This window comes from Vanellus vanellus, assembly GCF_965231255.1.
Source record: "Vanellus vanellus genome assembly, chromosome: 4".
In the NCBI taxonomy this organism is placed as follows: domain Eukaryota; kingdom Metazoa; phylum Chordata; class Aves; order Charadriiformes; family Charadriidae; genus Vanellus; species Vanellus vanellus.
In genome coordinates, this window is record NC_138909.1 from 37,002,642 (window position 1) to 37,021,649 (window position 19,008).

A 19,008-nucleotide genomic window follows, 5' to 3' on the forward strand; every position below is an offset into this window, starting at 1 on the left:
TAGGACTGTACACTGAACTCTGCAATTACTGAACTAAAAGTAAAAAATCATCATGGCCAGGAATACTGTAAAAAAATATCCTCTTTGATATAAAAATATAACAACATTGACAGTACCAGAACAATATGATGTTTAATAGACTTTGACGTTTGGAAAAGTTTGCCGATACCTGTCAGCAAGTCTCTGCAGGAATGAAACAGACTGACCACAATCTTGGGTAAGACTGTTTCAGACCTACTAGCTACACTGCAGAAAGACAAGAAAAAGCAAAACAGGGTCTTTGGTTGACTTAATTAGAAAAAGAGAAACCCTGCCACACACCAAAAATGCATCACGACAGGACTAAATGTTCCGTATTCGTCACGTTGATGTTACTAAGTGTTCCTGACTGTTAAAGCATGAAAATGCAAATGTTGCTGACAAACATAAAAGCTTCTTCAATAATCTACTGCCATCTGTATTATTAAAAGCATGTTTTTCATACAAGCAAGTTTTTTAGCAGTGCATAGAACAAGTCACCATCCTGGCTCGTGCTATAAAAAATTCCAACTTAATCCTACTGAGCTGATGAATATTATAATGCAAAAGTTTAACATGAACAATTAGAAAGAAACCCCACGTAACTAAAGTCTCTTTACATACTTGGAAACGTTATCCTATGAAAAGCAGTCTTCACAGTTCATATATCTGTCAGTTTACTATGCTATTGCTTACAGCATGAAGTTTCACAGGATAAAGCACAGTGCAGCAATACGTGCATTTTGCATGAGTGACTCTGGGAGGAAAGTATCTGTCCAGACAGAATGTACAAGACATGTAATAAACTGAAACAGCTTCAGTTGCAAATCAAATTAGACAAATAAACTAGTCACATGGTCAAAGGATAGAAATACTACACACCTTGACAAAACATTAACAATACAGAAGACGAAACAAATTAGGTTTTGTAGTTTGTGTGGAGGACTGGGAGCAAAGAACTCCCTCTCCCATTCCGATTTAAGCACTATCAATCATCCCGCTCACTGCTCAGAACCGCTGGCTTACCTGAAAGCATGACTGCAGAAAAGCCTTGGTAACCTGTGCACACTCCATGTTCTGTATTGCTGGGTTTAGAGATGAAAAGCTTTACACAAAGCTAGATATGGGTCAGAGCTGAACCCTAGCATAGGTAAGAGTGGGAAAGGTAACTAAATATTATTTTTAATTCCCTTTATTACAATATTTATTACATAGAGAAAAATCGGTGTGTTGCTTGCACAATTCCTGTGGAAAACATGGATGTCTTATATTCACCAAAAGATCTCTGTCAAGTATCTGCTGAATTTCTAGAAGTTTTCTAGGTACTGCCTCTACTAAGATGTAAAAAACTCCTAACATTTCCTGCGCAGGCTCACCACAACCTGACATTTAAATGTAAAGAGGACTTTCCAATCAAATAATAAAGCTTGTGAACAGCAGAATACTTGAGTACTTCCACGTCATAGAAGACTCATTGTAACACACTGTTCTAAAGATGTCTCTAGCCTAACCTGAGGATTTTAAATAGGGCATGCTCTTACCATATCTCAGTATCTTAAGAATACCTTTCAGATACTATCAAAATGTCAAAAGACAGACAAAAAGATTACAAAGACATCTACTGCTACCTTCTTAAATCCCATCCATTTCCAATCCCAGGGAACAACAGCATGAACTCTAGTTAAGCAGTGTTCACTGAAATACCATCCTTGTCAAAGGAGAATACAGCCTGTAAGACTTACAAATACCTGAAATTACTAAAGGCTTTTCCCACATATAACTACCCAAATCCAAAACATTTTGATCAACAGACATTTAGGACTAGCTAAAATTTACTGAGGTTTTAGTTGCAACACACAGGTTTAAGTTTCAAGTAATCCATTTTTCCTGCTCAGAACACATACTAACCAAAGACAGACTAACGTGTAAAACAGAGGTCAGTGATATAATACTCCACTAAGTGACAATCAAAGGCAAGGGGCACATTAAATGCTGAACAGGTGAAATTTCTAGGGAATGGGAATGAATACATTAATAATCTCTCCTGCAGAAATTAAATCTATTTGGCAATTAACTTCCTAAAGTGTTACATCCCACTACAGTGAATGCAGCTGAGGCTGTACCCTTTAAGATCGTTAACACCTGGACAAAGCAATTAGGCTCTGAATTAACACGCTACCATTCCCAACAAGTGCTCCTGCAGAAGTGTTCCTGAGGACTTTCCCATTTTTATGCCATTTCTACAACTTCACTGCAGGTCCCTCCTAAGTCAACCACTGATATTCAGTGTTCCCTGCTTTATATTGAACTAATTAATTCAAGATTATTAAGTCAGGCTTTCAGTATTAAAGAGGCCTCTGGGGGAAATAAACCAACAGCAGTGACAGGGTGGGAGTACAAAGAAAACTGAAATTTCACAGTAGCCTCTCCTTTATGAAAGAGAACCTCGTTTTACTGTCCAGGACTTTTCCTTCTCTTTCAACTTTCATTTCTTAGGTCTTATTTCCACGAGATGAATTCCATGTTCTGGTTTTCTTATCATCAGTCCCCTGGAAAACATCTTGGCATGCTACAGTGCCTCACCAGAATAATATCACAATGATTAAGAACAAGCACAAATCTATACCTGTGATGGTGGAAAATATAGCCTGAATTCTGTCTGGTTTTGATGCCCAGGAAAAGCCTTCACTTATAGATTTCACACACACCCTTACAGAAAATGGGAAATGGGAGCTTGATTTCTGCCTCAGTCCCTATATAAGTGAATTAACAACTGAGCTATCAGAAAAAAATGAGAGAACATTTACTTTATTAAGTTCTTTGCTTTCCTTGAAGGATCAAAAAAAATTGCTTTATTTCCAAAGAATGTCGATGTTTCATTCAGCCTGCAACACCTTGTTAATTTCATATTTAATTTGAAACAGAAAAAAGCAATAAAATAAAATTCAGGTTCATTCTAACCGAAAGCCTGTATTAACTTTTCAGCTCAGACAAGGCAGGATAAGATCTGAAGCACTGAACCAGAATAAGTGTGATAAAAGAGCTAACAGTAGCCACAGCTCCGGGGATGGGAACCAGAGAAAGTATCAATAACAGCTTAATCCTGATACTACTTATTCTGTGCCACTGGTCTAAATGTCAAAACCCTACTGATGATCTAAAAAATTCACCTGAAAGAACTTCTGACTGATGGTGCTGGAGTTACTGAAAATTGATAAATTACCCAAAACACACAGATTGAAAGAACAAATTAAAGATGGCTCTACCAAATTAATGTTTGTATTTTAAGTTTTCGAATAATTCATCACATGAAGACTTATCCATATTATTGATGCCACAGCTACAAGAGATTAATATGCTTACAGCCTACTAACTCTCTGAAGAAATAAAATCCTCTTGGAATTGTCACAAATACACATGATATTCTCAATATCTAAATCTGTGTACTACATTACGGTTTGCAAAAAGGTCTACAATGACGGCACATATGAGGAGGACGTGCACTATTCCAGCAAGCTGTATAATTCTAGAGGAGTTATATGCAAAAAAGTGTTCTTGAAGTACACATTTTATACAAGAGTATCCAAATAACTACAGCTCAACTTATGCTTCTGTACCTGATTGAATCCCATTTTCATTATCTTTTAAAGGAGAAGTAACACGACCGCTTTATTTTTGCAAAAGAATAATAATCTTGAATGGGCAGATTACTGTATACTTGGTAAAAAGCACGCAGATATGTAAGGAAAAGAAAGCGTTCTAGATGTATATGGTATTAAATGGGGCTATCAACTTAACATCTAGCTCTGGAAATGGACCTTTTTACAGCAAGAAACAAAAATAAGCCAGCCTGCCTATCACTTTATCAGCACGTCTCTTTCTATGGTTTGCAACAATAATATTTACTACTTTAGAGGAAATCTCTTCTCTGAAATGTGTTACTCTCCTTTTCCCCACCCACGCACTGCAGAATTTGTTTTTAGATCAGTTTGTTACAGAATGGAAATTTGTATCAAACAGAAGCCTCGTATACCTATGCTCTTATATTATTGTGTTTTAAATCACCACAACATATTGAGCACATGAAGTGCCTGTAACTGATTCTCTCCAAAAGATGATGCTGCAACTGATGGTCAGTCCCTGTCTCACAGCTAGAAGAGTGTTCCTATAGATCAGTCTGGAGACCAGTATATTTAAAGCTAATCACATGTAGCTTCATGTCATTACAAAACCATTTGCAGAAATCCTTAACTTCGTAACAGAACTGCTCTGAGTGTCCTTCACTTTGACAGTGTTACGTTACATACAAAGACAACGGATATATCTTTTTGATCTGAAAGTTTAATTTAATTTCTGGCAGTTTGTAGAACTCTACTTCCATCCTATCGACCATGTGAAACCCTTAAAACAGCATTAATCCCCAAACTAAAATTCTTTCTTTTTTCCTTTCAAGTATTTTAAGCACAGTAATTGCATACATCTGCAACATAACTCACACAAGCCTAAACACTCTGCAGGACTCTTTTCAGAGACAATTCATCACGTTCCCCTTGGCTCTGGTCATCTTTCTCTTCTGACCAAGTCACAATAATGACAAAATGCCTTTTTTCCTGACTACTGCTGATGGCAGCTTAATATTCCAGTCTCATCTGTGTCTCTGTTAGTCTGCCTCCTTCTTGTACCTTACGACTGTTTTTATCTTCCATCAGTACTTTAATTACTTGGGTCTTCTCTTCTTCCATTTGGTACATGCAACAGCAAAGTTATAAACACAAGTAGACTGAATGATGATAGCCGCCAAAGATCTCATACTTGTACTTAAGCACTTCACAGATGCCAGAGGAATAGGACTGAGATGTTTATTCTCCCCAGTCACAGTTCCTATTTCTTGCTTTTTAGGGATGCATCTTATTTAATTCAATAAAAATTAATTCTAAAAGGGATTACAGATATTGAAAATATTCAGAAGTCCTGAACTTTCTAGAGCATTTTTAAAAGCAGGATGAGGAATATGACAGATGACTGCCTGCCTCTTGAGCCTCTCTGAAGGCTTCATTAATAATTCCACCCAAGAAAAGCAGTTTTAGTACTGCACAGTGAGAATATCCACACTCACTATGACAGTCCAGGAATCTTCCCTGTAAACGACTCATGAACTTTGTCTGACATTTGGAAATTGTTTTATAAATATTGTTTTTTCATCATATGCACCATTTCCAACCATACCACCCCAACCAGACAGAATGACTGGCTATTAAGAATAACAATGTCTTCACTGGGTGAGGCTGACTAAGTCAGGAATGAGTTTTCTCCTGCTTGTCCACAAGGAGGATGTGGAGAGGGTTGAGAATACCCAAGCAAGAAAAAATCACTAAGAGCAGATAAAACCCAAGGTTAAAAAGAATTGAAAGAAGAGCCTACATAGGGGGCAATCTTCGTAATTTTCAGAGAGGAGAAAGAATATGTGGTCTTATTTGGACACACATAAGATTCATGTGAGAACAAAATGTGAGAAAAGCTTTGTTATGAAAAGTCAGAAGGTGCAGAAGCCAAGAGGAGCTGGGCTGAATCCCAACAGTCACTTGAAAGATTTATGGTATCTCCAGAAGGTGCTTAGAGACCCCACAGAGGTTCAGATTCCAGGGGCTTAAAGAATGAATGGCCTAACGAAATAAATCCCCAACACATCAGCCAGTGAAATGTCCCACCAGAGGAGGAACTCTACTAGCAACCCCAGTTAACCTGTACCTTATTAAAAAAAAAAAAAAAAAAAAAAAGAACAAAAAAAAAGAAAAAAAACAGAATGAATTCACGTGCAAGTCTGTAAGCCAAGAGAAACATAGATGGTTAGTCCTCAGAGCAAGAAGATGAGATTTTAACAGCTGTAAAGTGTTGAGTTAATGCTCAGAGGATATGTTGTTCGGTGAATTTTTTCCCCAGCATCACAGGGAATAAAGCTGAGTATCTGCTATAAGCCTTCTCAACCCCAGGGTTAGATTTGAAGATATACAGAGAGAATTATAATGCTCTTGGACAAAGAATATCACCAGGAATAATTTCTTTATGAGGAGTTTTAACTTCTCAGAGACTCACAAATCAATGAAAATAATAAAGCCATCGGATATGAATACTTCAGATCGTGTAATTATAACTTAATTTTAAATTAAACAGAGGAGTAAACAACAGTCTGCATCTCAGAGTTTTTAAGTGATAAATACACAATGTTAAAAATGAACAGTTAACAAAGACAAATAAAGGGGTTTGGATATGACAGAAGTCTGGGACTTCAGTCAATCGTGATAAAAATATATAGGTATTCACGAACAGAAGAGAATAAGCAGAAATGGGTGTGCTAAGATGAGAAGATAGCATGCTGTTAAAATTGGCCATTGTGCTAGAACTGAAGGAGTACCTTCCTCACTTCTGCCATCAGCAATGATTGTGGCCATCGTAACTAGAGTGAGAATACACAAATGGAAGTTATGCATCTTAAAGTTAAAATTCAAACAGCATTCAAAGTGGGAGGATCCAACCTAGAACTATTAAAGAACTGACAAAACTACAACCTTGCAGCCATAACCATTCTAGATCTTAACAAAACCATCTCTCTTGAAAGTATCAAATAGAGGGACTACATTTAGAACAGGAGAACAACTGAATGTAGGCACTACAATCTAAACAGATAGAAATTTTAGAACAAGTTTCAAAGAATAAAGAGAAGATAGAAAAAAAAGATAAAATAAAACATTTTGCAAAGTACCTCAGTATCCTTTCCAAAATGGATTTTTCTAGGCACAGAAGTAAGTTGATCTGGATTTAATAAAGCAACCAATGGAAATCATATTTCTTTACATTTTAGATAGTACAGACAACACAGCTATTAGTCAAAGAATCATATGGTAAGAAACTAGGTAAAGAAGAAATGAAAACAAGATGTCTTGAAAAAGGGAAGTAACAAATGAGTTGGCTGTATTGATAACCAGCTTGTTAAGTCTAGTCATTAACTAGAAAAAAAAAACAAACGGAACATAAGCACTTCAATAACATTCACCAGTTCTTGAAACTAGAAAGCTCTGTCAATGTAGAAGATCAAGAGGGTCTTTATACAGAAGAACTAGAAGACTGAAGTAATAAAAATAGAATGACAAAATATGAAATTACATACCAACAAACTAGTATTTTTTTGCTGTAGGCTGGGAATTTACTTATTGGAGACTGAAGAGGAGAAAAAAAAAACATGGATGACTAAAAGGGATCCAGCCTAAAAAAAAACCAAACCAAACCAAACTGATTTAGATGAGATATTACCAGTTAAGTATTAACATTCCTGTGCAAATAACTTGTCAGTTCCCATTTGGAAAATATTGTGGACACATGATGGGACAGAAAGGTCCGTTGGTCTGGCTAGAGCCAGAGACTTGATGACAACATCTGCCTGCCCATGCGTTTCGGATAGCGCAGCTTTGCTTCCCAGAAATCTGGGGTGGGCGAGGAAAGGTGTAGTCACTGGGAGCCCTTGGGGATGGCAGGTACTGAGATTTGCAGCAGATAATCACCGGCCATGTTTCTAACTCTCATCCACACTTTCTAGGAAAAATAACCACAATTTAGTGCATGTTCATAGGCCTAAAACATGGTTTCCATTATAAGCAATTAGTAAGAATAATGCCATAGCATAAAATCAAAGTCTCAAAAAGTACACTTTAAGTGGCCTCCAATAAGATACAATAGACATCAAAAATCTCCCAGGAAACATAAATGTTTTTCAACATGGCGTTTCAACAACAGAGTTTTAGAAACTGTGGGATAACTTGTGTCCCATAACTGCAGGGTTCTGGTAATGTAACACATGTTCTGGTCTAACTCCCAAATTTTGGCTCGAGTCCTCCCTTCAGACAAACATTTCTGAAAATTAAAAGCAGTCAGCCTTTCAAAAAAGTATGTTTCAACTGTCAGGTCTTTTCCCCCTCCTCAGATACAGACACAAATGGAGATTAAAATAATAATAAAAAAAAAGTAATTATTGATTAGTTCCATGAAAATTTAAACCTTACTTCTTTAATTGCAAATTACAAACCTAAGACATTTGGGGTTTGTTTTTTTCAATGGACAGAACACAAAAGCAGCCTGGTATCGGAGCAAAATCATAACAAGACTGCAGCACTGCCAAAATTATTGCTAAAGACATCAACTTCAAAGACAGCTGAAAAAAGAAAAAGAAGAAACAAATTCCAGGATATGGAGTTTAACTTTAATAGTAACAAAAGGAAGCAAATAAACAAACAAACAAGAGAGGCCAAATATATGGGGGTTTGCCTTTTTTCTTTCTTTTTAAAAACAGAATGAAACGCTCTCTCTTAGATCCTTTAAAAATTATACACATGTAAATGTAAAGGAAAAGGAATTTTCTAAGTTGTGACTTTGTTTTCAGATTAACCTTTTGGGGAAAATAATTATTCTACTATTACGAGTGATGGCAGCACATGTTGTTTTAAAATATGTTGCATTAAGAAGTTGTTCTGCGCTCTGGGAAAGCAGGTCACATTTGTATTGGAGTTTACTTCATCCCCTTGCTTCTACAGTGTCATGCATACAGGGTTCCCTCTCCCCCTCAGAAACCCACAGACACACATTAAATTAGTTGGGATTTTCAAAATCCAGAGAATCTGAAAAAAACCCAAAGAACACTTTGTGGCTGATTTCATTGCGGCTTATAATTCTAAGATCCCTGTATGCCTGTGCAACAAAAGCTTTTTTTGAAAAGACCCTCTCAGTTCCCCACTGCCTCACAACTTGTACAGCCATCAATTGGTGCAATGTTGTTATATAGTATTACCATATGGTAGCATTTTACACTGACTTTGCACAGGCTTATAGATCTACACAAAGCAGAAGGCAAGCAGGAATTACCAGGTTCATTTTTAAAATCCAGCATTACTGAATCTTGCGCTCCAAGTTAAACAGTCAGTCTTCAATTTGAGCAATTTTTGGCCCATCTTATTTTTGCACCATGAGCTGGAGACTGGATCCTAATGGGGCTCCAAACACTGACCCTTGGTACTAATGGTGCTAGAAAGCTACCCCCAATCCACCCTAGAGTAACTACAAGTGTAAGCACAGCATGCCCCAAAAAATCTGAAGTGCTTTCAGTGATTTCATTTCTCAAAACACTGTAAATTCAAATTCTCTTCAGCGTCTTCATGAGTACAGCACACAAAACACTCAAAACAGGAACCAACCTGTTGAAAACTGAGCAAGTGCTGAGTTGGTACATGCAGGCTACTGCTCCCCTTCCCCCAAACATAACTGCAAATTATGTGTTGATACATTCTTGAGATTAACACATTTTCTAATATAACACCAAAAAAACTATCTATATAGCATGCATTTACAGTACAACGTACAGCGTAAGCATTAACAAAGGGATAAGCCTTGTCTCAAAGAGCTTATTCTCCTCCATTTGGGAACATCTTAAGACAACTGAAAATCTTTTCAGAAGAGAATGATGGACATGCTTTATTGAGTCCATGCCCATGCAAGTACACATCAATCCTACAGAATTGTCATTAAGTATCATAGTGATAAAAGTACCAAACTGAAATTTATCCATAAAATTAGCTAATTAATAAAAATGTTGGGAATTTCTTACAGAATCAAACTGGATAAATGTCCAAGGCAATAGCCTATAAAAAGATTAATAATGTATACCTAAGTAAAAATCATCAGTTGCCTATATATCTACAGAGAATGTTTAATATGTAACCCCATTTGTGTACGGAAACAGAGATAAAGATATCAATACATCTGTGACTGGTAAGAGTCTATGAGAAAAACATAGTTTCGTACAAATGATAGGTCTATTATCAATGCAGCCACACCGCAGAAGTGGTGTCCCAGAAGGACACTTGGGAGAAAAGGCATTGGTAAATTATTACCCTGGTAAGTCTGGACATGAGTTCAGAATTCGAAGCAACTACAAAACATAGCAGGAAAAACTGAATGCGTGGTATAAAATTGTATTTATTGGGGTTTTACACATTTGAAAACAAAAGCTCATGTAGAAGATAATGTACCAGAGGCTGCGTGCAGTCCTCTCCAGCAGTTTCTCTGACTGGTAAGATACATCCAGTTCTTTGGACACTGCATTAAACCATATGTGTTTGTTTATAACTGATAAAAAAAAACCAAACAAACAGGGCACACACAAGTTGTTTGTCTTGCATATGTTTAGTCAGACATCAATTAAAAACCTGCCCTTCCTGTTACCCCTTTCCCAGTACCAGATGTAGGCACAAGCCAGTGGAAGCAGAGCAGACATAAGCATGACAACCTAATTCTCTGCATGAGGGAAGTAGCTGGGGATTGGGAGGGGGAAGGGGAGACAAAAACACTTTACACAGGTCAGTGCAGGAGACTGAGACATCTGTCAAGGCTGGAAGTTAGTACATTTGCTTTTATTGCAGCAAATATTGTTGGTACTGTAACAGTTTTATGCTTAAAGCAGTGCCGCCTGTAAGCACAAGTAAGTAGACATGACAGTATTCTGATTTTTATTTTAAGTCATATCCAGCAGGAAATGGCACTAGTAAAGTCTGGCTTAAATGTATTGCTTGTTGTCGTTTAGTGCAAATGAGAGGAAGAGACAGAACCTAGAGCTGCGTCTCTAATGCTGTACTTTCAGTTACAGAACAAAACCCCACTTCTAAACAAAGCACTATTTCAAAGTACATAGAATTGATCCATCTAGATTAAACCACGTATCAATGGGAAGCTTGTGGAAGTAAGGAAATAGGCACAAAAAAGGGTTGCAACATAAGCACTGTCCCTTAGAACATTTATTGTGAACTCTTACTGTCAGATGCTACCATGAAGAGTGAGGCTTTGGGTTGTACTGTCATGTTTACCCAGATAAAGAAAGCCCAGTTAAAACATTCTTTACACTACTTGATTTAAATGGGACTGAGTGAGAAATAGAAACTGACTTCATACACAGCACAATTTCATCAGTAATCTGCCTTCTTTGGTACATAGTTCCTACATCTACCCTGAAAACCCTAACCAAGTAAGTACCAAGAGAAATCGGCAGAGATTTCACATCCAAGCATAGCCAGCCAGCACACGGGTCCTTAAAAACATCCCTTCTGCATTAGAGTGCATTAGCAGTTACTGTAAATGCTGACAGTTACTACATTTGGTCACATATGTGTTAGATAAGATACAACTGTTTAATCTGCTGCACACTTACATGTATATATAAAATTATATATACAAGTTTATATAGGAGAGCAGTTCAGTACAAAAAGGTGAGAAGTATCTGCATATCTTCTGTTGCAATGCCAAATACACCACTGCTGGACATGTTCTCCAGGCATGACATAAATCCCTTGCAATTCAACATTCACCAGAGAAGAATGATTTCACCTAAGTGCCAATGACATTAAAAAGCTCCTGATTTTGTAGAGCTTCTTATAGAGAAGCCTCAAAGAACTTAGAATTGATTGAATGAACTGTGATTTATGCATAGTATTTTAAAAATCTATTAGTCCTTCTAAAAGAAATGCCTTTTTACACAGATTAGTAAACTTTCTTCGTAGACTGAGAGCAAAGATACTATTTTCTAGCAAATTCTGTAAAATGTGAACTTTCTTCTACTATATCACCTTTGTAAACAAAGCTTAATTTTATATTTTCACCAGTGGCACATTTCAGCATTCAGCATTCAAGAGTAGCTGCTGGCCAAATGCTAACAAGAATGAGTACTGAAATGAGATGGAGAGGTGATGTGTGAAATCATGAATAGTTGGGACCGATCATTCTCTCTGTCTCAAGGTTTCAAGCAAAGGGGCGATTATTCCTTACGGAGCAGGTAGCTGATGGGTACAGTACATTGTGGCTGATGATACTTGGGAAAAGCCCAGGGCTAGGTATGTTTCACAGAAAAAAATCCATTCAGGGTGACAAATACATAGAAACTCTATCTTGTTCGGGATGTCCTTGAGCTGAAAAGGGTTTAACACCGAGAATCCACGAGGGAAAGGTTCACATGCATTTGCCCTGTTCTTGCACTTGTCCAGGGCAAATGCTTTTAGCGTCCATGAGAAAAAGGATATGGGGCTAGATGGGATATTGGTCTGACAGAATACATACACAGGTTCTTACATGTAGCACCTGTGCCAAGTGAGCTGTGTGTTATTTTCCCCCAAGTGTTTTGTTAGCTGATATCTGTGCCTTCGTACTGTTCACACCTCCAGCAGGATTTGGATAATCAGTTGGACAGAAAGCCCCACTCCTCGCTACAGCAGCATTCATATGGCTCACCGTTTCACACCGAATGTGGAGTAGGGATTGCTCAAACTAATGCACGGCAGAACAAGTTTCTCCAATCTATCTACATGCACACAGAAGGCCATAAAGCTTCTGACTAGGTTCTAAATCAAACTCATGCATTTTAAAAGACAAATGCAGACACTGTAAATCATTGATGTTTTTTCAGCATGCAATTAGAAGTTTGTTTTCAAGAATGAATTGAGCAGCAAAGTAAAATAAAAAGGCTCATTCTGCAGAGTGTCAATCTGTTTGCATGGTAAGCTGGAACTTGAGAGATTCCTAACTCATCTATTTCCCAGTGCTTTAAAACCTTCCAGGAAAGATTAAGCCTTCTGCTGACCTAGCAATTTCTGAAAATCTATACGAATGATAAACTGACATTAATATTTGATAAATGAACAGACAGCCCATACCCAGCCATTTACAGCTTATTAATAATTTGCTCGAGTGTATTATAAGACAACTGATGAAGTCAGCTCTTTGTATAAAAGTGAACACCAGAAAACCCACTACATTCTGAATTGGAATTCCGTCCATCTAAACAAGTAGTTCACAATCATTACTCCAGAAGGTCAGTGGCTATGAATGAACACTTAACTGAATGTTTATTTGTTATGCTGCATAAAACACTACCAACTCAGCAGCCCAAGGTATTCAAGGAGTCTGTGTTTGCCACTGGTGCTCTGAGTAGTCTTTTAGCTAGTATTTTAGTACAGAGATCTCTGCAATATAAGGCATGTGATTAAGACTGTTTAATATCATTACTCCGCTTCCACTACCCCAAAGCTAGGGATATACCTAATTTCTCTAACGACAATACCTTTGTCATGCATGTCTCTTTTCTCATCACAGCTATAGACCAAAGCGTGCAGACAGTTTCAGACTTAGCCACACAACAAGCCTTCCAACATTTCCTCTTCCCAGACCCAGCTTGCTGATGTCAATTAAGACTTCCTCGAGAACTGGGAAAAAAGGTCATTTTCTGCAGTAATTTAAAAAATGTTTTTGTTCTCAAACTTTCACATAATTTTTAATTCTCAAATAAAAGCCAAATGTTTCCATCTCAGTGTTTTTGATGTTTCAGTGTTTCATATGTTCTTGGTGGGGTTAGTTAACAAACAGCTGTAGATTCAGTACATAGGCAGGGGGGAATTACTTCTGGAGATCTGTTTTTTTGCAGGTTTTGGACACTGAAAATTTAGTACTTGCCACATTTAAGAGTAACTACAATCTAAGAGCAGCAAAAGTTAAAGACTTCCACCTCTGATTTCTCACATCCTTGCATTTTCAGGATCAGAGCTGCTTATATCTACAAAGCATCCATTTGGTGTTGGATGCTGGCACCAAAAGCACTGCATCAAGGAACAGACTCTCATTCTTATAAACATTCCAATTATTAAATGGAACGGTTTTCCTATTGTTAAGAAGCTAGAATGGCACCACAATTAGAATTCTTAAGCAAAAGAATATGTAGAAATCCTATTAATTTAAAGTTACTTAAAAATAATGATCAAAGTATTTTGTTTTATTATTTTCTTCATTTTTCTCTCTTCATGCAATCAGCTCAGGACTGCAGTCAGCAGACTACTGCACAGATTCAAAGAGACATTTATTAATCTCTGAGCTCAGACCATCCATACTTCTAAAGCTACATATTAATAGATTACAAAAAGTTGTGCATAGCCATGAAAAGTGATTTTATAGCCACAAAGCTATATGATCTACTGAGAATCTACTGAATGGTTTCTGGAGTGCAAAGGCATATTTGTTGTGAATGCAGAAAGCAGTAATTGCTACAAAATCATATACCTAACAGATAAAGGATAACATGTTAACTGCTTTCAGACTCAGTAAAATAATAATACAAATTGGATGAACAAATAAATAGTTTTGCATTATAGTTACAGGTTAGATGATAAATTTCTTTTCTGTAACTGTAGTTCAGTCTGGGGTTTGGTCTTCATGTTGTCAATTGAATCAGCTTTAAAACACAGTAGCATTCTAAGTCAACAAACAAAATTTGTCTTTTCTGCAGCTCACTTCTTTAAATTGGATGCAGTGAAAATTACACCTGAAAAGCTCAAGAAGCCAACAGAGGAATGCATGGCCTGATCTCTTCTAGCTTATTTTTGTTTTACCTCTAACTAGGATGAGTTGCATTTTATAGCTCTTTATAACTTATGTGAACCTAATTTGCTGGCTTCATTTTTGTTTTCAGTAATTGCAGTGTGGACTAAATGATCCAGAAACAAAACCATCAGAGAAAGGACTGTCCTTTTAGCTCCTTGCTTCAACAATCAGGGAAAGAAAAGGAAGAAAAATGCAGTCTGCAGCCAATGCTGCTACCTGCTCAGTGGCTCAATGACAGATTACAGTCTCTAAGTCTCCATCCCTCACAGCAGGGATGTATCCTCCAACCCTTTTGGTCCTCTTAGTTTTCTTTTTTCTTTTGCAGAAGGCAGAGAAAAAATAGGAAAAGATGCACGTTAAAATGTTTCTTCTAGAACTCTCTCATTCTGCAAGTAACTTTTGGAAATGTCTATTTCAAGTAAGAATGAACAACTTCTCTCAAATATAGTAAGCACTTAAAAAAAAAAACTCAAAACCCATACATCCTTCTTACCTTTATTATACCTTTAAATATTAACAAGTTTAGTATTCCATAATTTCCAGTATACCTAGGTTTGCTTTAAGAGCTTTAAATAAAAATCTTTCTTTGCTGTCATTGCATTTACAATGCCCCCACAATCTCAGCATCAGAAAGTCTTTTATTTTTAAATAAAAGGAATGAGGAGGTCTAACCAGTGAGTTAAAACAGCTTCCTTAATGGACCAGAAAAGTGCAAGTTGTCATAACAGTGGAATGCATATGGGTCTTTATCATTTGACAGATAACATATGTCTGTTCTCTTCCTCTGCTCTGTCAGAGATTACTCTAATGCCAATAAACATGTATTTTCTAATAAACTGTAAAAGAAAACAAATTCAGTAAAAAACTACTGACACGACTGTCACTAATTCAGGACAATTAATGTTCTCTTCAAGACGCAATTACAGGCACATAACTCATTATACTTTTCATAAGAATGCATGTGCCTTATACAAAGCGAATGACATTTATGCCACAGAGTACCTGACAAGCTACAGCATACCCCAGCAGTGGAAGCAAGTTTAACCTACAAGCCCCAAACATATACAGAATGTACTATGCTGTAGAACACAAAATAAACACCTTCATTAAGTTCAAAATATGAGTTCAGCTGAGAGCTGCCATGGTCACCAAATCTTTTTCTAACTATAAGCTCTGCACAGCCCAGTAAGGGAGAAATACTCTTTATGCAGGAGTCCCTAGAAGATATGAAACAGAACAAGGTGTTTCCACCCCATCAAGGTAAAAGATACAACACAAGGAAGTTTTCCTGGTGGTGCCAACCTGATGTGCTGAATTGTTTCCCTTTAGATCAAGTTTTATCCTGTTCCATGAGAGAGAGAGAGAGAGTAATATAATATATTGCCACTTCAGCTAGAAGACTGAAAATCCTGACAAACCTGGCAGCTCAGTCCTATAATTTGGAGACATATTGTACTAAAGAGAACTGTAAGAATGGGTTTTGAGAAACATTGCAATCACCTAAAAAAGCTTGAAAATAACATTTGTAATCAGAATTAAACCTATGTTAGCAAGGCAGGTCTAAGGCAAAGCTTTATTCACTTAATTCATTCATAAGATTAAAAGAATGGCTCAGAAGAGAGACCCTTTGTCACACTCCTCACTTTTAGGCCACAGAGGTACAATCATCACAGAGGTAATACATCAGGAGATGCTAAATCCACCTAAAATATCCAAGCTGACACCAAGGAGTGCAGAAATAGGACATAATCATCACTATCACTCAACAGTCCACAGGTATTTGTAATCACATTGGTCCTTAAGAATGGGATGAACAGCATAGTAAGAAAAACAGGAAAAAGCCCAAGGTGTTCTCACTCATTCCTCCATCTTATCCCCTTTCTAGGTCATGATGAAGATCTTTAGGAAACAGATTCATACGATGCTCAAAGTTCATCATAATAATTGAATAAGTAATGTCGTCCATAAAGAGCACTTCTGCTGCTTCCAAATTTTTATTACTGCAAATTGCCTTGGTCTACTATTTCTGTTCAACTGTGTTCACTTTTTCCTCCCCACACCTGTAGCTTTTTTTGTTTTGCTTCTTTTTAATCATCCCACCAGTAAAGCTTAAATTTTAAGTGTCTATAACAACCAGTAATAAATCACAAGTTCAGTATCCAAAAATGGATATGTGATAATGTGATAATGTGAAAATGTGATAAACGCTGTTAATATCTTCCAAAACCTACTTAAGTGTTTCACTACATACTTTTGCTCTACTTTCTAATGTCTGATAATCCACTACTTTCCCATTGATTTTCGCTTTTCTTCATTTAGACTTTCTCCCATTTGTCCACTTGTATTTCTGATCTCCACCTGTTTTATTTTCCCCAGTGATGCAATCATTACACTGCCACATTTCTTTCTTATATTAGCTTATTCCACTTATTTTTCAGGATGCAGATTTACTGGTCAGTCTGCCCTGGAAGGAAGAGCCTTTTATCAACACAGAAAAGCCCATACATATGCCCGGAATAAAACAGTGTTTCCAGAAGTGGCTGAAAACTAGGTCTTCTAAGTGCACAGCTAACTCTTCTAAGCAGTGAATTCCTACAGAGTAGGAGAAACCGGTAAAAAACAGACTTCTATGCAAGTTGATCCACTTCATAAACCTAGATTTGTGGAGAGTAGGGGGGGAATGAAGATAACCTAGATAATAATCACAGCAGGAGTAAAAGATTTCCCAGATGAAAAGAAATCTCCTATTATCAACATGCAGTCAAAACCACAAGAGAATAAATTGCTCAGTATTTAGTGGCTGGGCAGAGCTACAGTGAAGCACTAGAAAAGCAGAAAGGCCTAAACACATGATCTATAAAGAGATGGTTCGTCACCACTTGGTCTCCAAGCAAAGGTTACTAATGAACAAGACTTCAGTGATGCACTACTGCAAAAGCTCCTCTGCCTGCAGAAGGGACACACTGGAAAGTTTAGAAGACTTCCAGCTACTATGGTTGTGATCCGAACATAAAACAGAGCACAAATGTTTATCACAAATGTGTGATAAGCATCTGTAGTCCTCTTCTGCAGCCCCACAGGTTTGTGGAGCCGAGGAAGCCAAGTGACAGGAGTAGCTTCCTTCGGTGCATTGGTTTGTTTCCAGTTCTCCAGGAGCAGCAACAACACAGTCCATGATTACCCCCTTTTCATGCTAGCTTTTAAGTTCAAGAGCCCAGTTAGTGAGAGGACTCAACGCAGGTCCTGAAAAATGGCTTGGCCAAACCCAAACCTATTTTCTTCATTCTTATCACTGGCTGCAACTCCTGGAGCAACATAAACGAAGCCATCTGCTTCATGACGGCTTTTCCTGTTCACAATGGTTGATTAGAAAGAAAATGGGGGCAAAGGTATGAGGACAATTTTAAAAGGTGGGTATGTTTAAAGCTTAAGTCTACCATACAGTGCAGTATGAAACTTGGATGATGATCCAGGATTAACCTGCAAGTAGAAACACCAGCTTCCTTCCCTGATGGTCCATGGGATGCTCATCTGCTATTCCTCCTCACACCTCTCCTGCCTCATTCTTGTTCACTTTTGGCTTCAATATCCCAGGTTTGATCATTCAGCCACCTGTACTACTTTCTACTCTCTAAAGAGGTTTATGGCAGCATGGTGACGCTTTCAAAACTCAGTGCACCACGGCTGATATCCACAGTATGTGACACCTCTGACCTGCTAGAAAATCTGTGGTACCAGTATATCAAAACCTACAAGAAAAAAAATAATAAAACCACAACCAGAAGTTACTTTCCTTACAACCCTTCAGGAATCCTTCAGGATGCTTCTATCTGATTAAATCAAAGGCAAAAAAAAAAATCGCTATTCATCGATTCCAGCCGCGGTACCGGGCTTTGTGGCAGCGCGTCCCGACGGCGCCTGTCCCGCTCGCTGCCTTTCAGCACCACGGACGCCGGCGGCGCGCCCGCCCCCGCGCCCGCGCCCACAGGGGCCGGGAACGCCGTGAGACCCCTCGCTTCTCCCCGGGAGAAGGTGAACTTTTACAATTATTAACTTTCTGCTGAGCTTTTCTGGGGCCACCGGTGCAGGACACCGCCTTTTCTTTTTTTCCTTTCCCCGGGGGTGGAGGCAACAGAAAGGGCAGTGATGGGATTTTCTTATAAGTTTGGGATACGAAATAAATTGCTCCATGAGCTCAACCTTCCCAAACTTTTTATAGATTGGTTTTTATTAGAGCTGTGCAAATTGTGTATTTTTTGAGCTCAGAGTGCAATTAAAAAAAAAAAAAAAGAGAGGGGAAAATGCTTTTTGTTCAAGTAAATGACTGTTAGACCCAAAACATCATCAATGATTCCTGATTTAAAAAAATAAATAAATTAAGTAGGCCACCCGAAGATAACGACAGAATGATTTCATCAAAAGTACTGAGAAAACACATTGCAACTCTCCCTAGATCTCCTCTTTAAATACGTTTTTTCCCCAAATTCATGTCAGTTCCTCCACAAGCTCCAAAACATTTGTACCTTCACCTAG

At 37.7% G+C, this 19,008-nt stretch overlaps 1 protein-coding gene across 1 annotated transcript in view; it reads right to left on the reverse strand.

Annotated features, from left to right (window-relative positions):
- Nucleotides 1–19,008, reverse strand: part of DCHS2 (dachsous cadherin-related 2) — a gene marked incomplete at both ends in the record, with an annotated part of 121,761 nt that overhangs the window by 100,075 nt on the left and 2,678 nt on the right. The gene's annotated exons all lie outside the window — the stretch shown is intronic.